Source organism: Manis pentadactyla, unplaced genomic scaffold (assembly GCF_030020395.1).
Source record: "Manis pentadactyla isolate mManPen7 unplaced genomic scaffold, mManPen7.hap1 scaffold_345, whole genome shotgun sequence".
In the NCBI taxonomy this organism is placed as follows: Eukaryota; Metazoa; Chordata; class Mammalia; order Pholidota; family Manidae; genus Manis; species Manis pentadactyla.
In genome coordinates, this window is record NW_026644732.1 from 123,539 (window position 1) to 127,240 (window position 3,702).

Here is a 3,702-nt window from a genome sequence, read left to right on the forward strand (position 1 = left end):
CATCTTTGTCTTGTTTCAATTCATTTTCATAGCAGACGTTTTGAGGAATCCTGTGAATACATAGCTTGACCATCCCTCTCTGGCAACTCCACTTCTCTTGAAATGAAAATTACTTGTTTCCTTTTTCAGAAGGCATAAAATGAAAAGAGTAAATCAATTAGTATTTATTCATGTTCTAGATGTTTCACCTTGTGGCTCTAGACATATACAGAGAAGGCAGGGTAAAGAATAAACAAATCATGCTCTCAGGAAGCTCTCCACGGTAAACAATCATGTGTCAGTGACTTAAGGACAAGGACTGATTCTTTTATTTCCATAATCCTAGGGCCCAATAGTCTGGGTTTAGTAATTGCATACTGAATAAATGAACAAATTATTCAATGAATATTCATTTAATATTCATTTGACAAGTATTTATTGAACTCTGGTGAAGAAAATGGCAAACACAATGGTGGAAGAGAAGGATTAAGTGGTAGGCTGGGCTTATATGGAAAGAATTTTCCAGAGCTTTCTTCAAGAGGTAGAAAGGAATACATTAAAGGAGGGAACAGATACGGTGTGGAAGGAAGGAATATTTTAAATAATGCACGAGAAGCTCATTTAGGCACAGTTTTATATGAAGGAAAATATGCCTCTGTGCCCCCAGTAAGAACTTTTAACCATCCTGCTGGTAATAAATACTGTTCTCATTTGTTTCTCCATTAATATTTTGTTACCCTTATTTCTCTGAACTGCTTTATAATCCAGATAATTCAGCTTTCCTTCCTCAGAAATGTACAGTCTTTATTATTTGTACTCATTTATAGGAGTTTTTCCATCATTCACTTTTCTAGTTAAGGGATGATGAGTTATAAAAAGAAAATATGAAAGTACCACTAACAAAAATGCTTCACCACAGAACTACACTGTCAAATTGTATCAGCAATCTTTCTTAATTTTTTTCCCATTCTCACAACCTCTATCTTCTTTCATACTAACACAGCAGTGCACCTGTGCTACCTTTTAGAGTCTCACGGTACCTACATTATTTTCCTGGCTAACCGTGCCCAAATACTTGTGCCTGGCTTTCCGCATCAGCCTCAGTTAGGTGTCCCTCACCCTTTAGCAACTTGTGCTAGTATCAAAAGGTTCATATTTTAGACGTAGCTAGATCTAAGGTCTAGAATCATGCCAACAAAACCTATTCTCCCCCCACCCCCCACTCTTTGTTCCAATTTTAGACTAGTTCTGGAGAAATGTTCTTCATATATTAGGTTCTGGTCCACCATTTCTGAAGTAAAAGAGCCTCCTTTGAAATTGCTTTAATAAAACAAGCAATGAAAGCTTTCACTAACCCGAGCCAGAGTTCCATGCTTACCTCTAGAACCAGAATGTACAATTTACCTAACCTGAGTTAAGTGGACAAAGGATGGGAAGGGGATGATTTCTCAAGACGCTATTAGAGAGGAGTGCAGGGTACAATTACCCAGAGAAAAGGAGAAGTTAAACAACTAGAGAGAGCTAGATGGATTAAAGGCAGAATATTTCTTTTTATCATTCTCTCACAAACACACAGGAGAAATATCAACCCTGACGTTATTAGTATTTAACAAAAAAGAGGCTGACTTCTTCCTGTAGAGCTGTTCATTTGGCAATTAAGAAAAGGTCTTTGCTGAAATGATAGGTGTAGGACTCAAATTAAATCTTAGTTTCTGTTGGAGGTGCTGGACAGTACTAGTCAGGGAACTGGATTTTGCTGAACAACTACTTTGGTGTAGACATTTAGCCAGAGTGTGTGAACTTAATCAGCACAATAATCTGAACCATCATATGACTGCTTCACAGATGAAGAAACAGTCTCTGCAATATTAAGTAACTTGCTAGAGGCCTCCCAGGACGTAAATGGTCAGATGAGCATTTGATCCAGGCTGCAGGTCTGTGACAGCCCTGGCTTACTCTACAGCATCATGGGGCTGCCTTCCCTGTCTTATATTTGGTTTGCAGGTGCCAGTCCAGCTTTCTGCATGGCACACTGACATATCCCCTTTTCTGTCATTTCTTATATATAAACCTGTATGACTTTGAAATATGGGTACAGAAAAGGAAACCTCTTTTCTGCCAATTGAGGCTTCTTTCTCTGATGTTCCCTAGCTATCTGGTGAAGCAGCCATGCTAATCATAGGCTGAAATCATACAGCATTAGAAAGCCTACTTGTTGCCTTTCCCAGAGGGACTAATGTGGAGGGGTATACATGCAATCAGTTCTTATGCAGAATTTTGGTTTTATTACTAAAATGTACTAGTAATAATTTGAAGGTTTATTTACATGGTCTGTGACATACTTGTGTGAACTACTGACCATCTGTGTGTGTTGCCTAGGCAATGGATTAGGAATGAGGAGACCAAGATTTATCTATACCAGTCATAAGCAGAAAAGGGGCTTTTCCAAGCAAAGGCTTGATAATAATAAATCAACCTGAAACAGATGCTCTAGGCACAAATTACTTAGGGGAGGGAGAAGTGGCGTATGGAAGGTTTTGCTAATACTTAATTTTTATGAATTTGTTGCCCTTTTAAATAAACCATAAATACTGACAGGCAAGAGAGGTGATACATAATGAATTATAAACATAAATGAGTTCGTAAAATATTTACCTGCAGTGAAGTAGATTTGATACTGTTTGACAATAAGTATACTCAAACATAGCACTCGATTGCAACCAGAATTCTTTTTAATTTGTCCCTTTAAAAATCTGTTTTGAAACATACCCTTGTTGAGACTTAATAGGGACTTGCAAGTGTGTCTGCCTTCGTGCATCTACTGCACCCTCCTCCAAATGCTAGTATCTTAACTATAGAGTAAGAGATACTTGAATCTCTCCTTGTCATTTATGGTTATAATTGTCACAATTTTCACCATTTGCAAGCAGTTCTAAAGATGAATATTTAAGAGTAATTATAGCTATCCAATAGGGTTATTGTGGAAGTAAGAGAGACAGTGAGGGATCTGAATCAAGTTAGCAGTGAAGCTGATGTGCAGGAGCCCATTATGAAGTTCATAAAGGTCTACCTGACTGTCCCGCATCCATGTCTCAGTGAGTGTTAATGCCCAGTACCTTAGAACCTGGGCAGCACAGGGGTTAAAGAGTACTGGACTCCGATTCTCTGGCCTACATTCCCAGTTCCACCACTCCCTAGCCATGTGTTTATGGGAATGTTACTTCTCAACGCTTCAGACTCCTGCTGTAAGGATAATAGCACCTACTTCGTAGTGTAATTAGTGGAGAGTGACAGAGAGAGAGGGACAGAGATTGTGTTGAGCATAATTACGTATGTTGAGTGTCAGTCACATGCTGAAGGATGTAATTCTAGTACAGGAACAACAGTCCCCCAGGCTCGAGGTTCCTTTTGACAGAGGCAGCAGTATATACTGAATGGCATAATTGGAATTCTCTTCTATTCTAGGAAAGGCAATGACATCCCTGCATTCCTTCCAAATTGAGCCTAGATAAAAACCTCAGAATACTTCTCAACACATATTACAGACAGCGTTGTTAATCCATCTCAGGACCTGAGATATGACCACTTTGCCAGCCCTGTGTGGGCATAATTCTCAACTGCAGCGCAGATGAAGAGTTATGCTGGAGGAAGGAGGGGATGTTGGCTGAAGTGGTCAGGAAGAGGACAAAGACTGACTGATACTCCCTGTTCTTCTGGTAAACT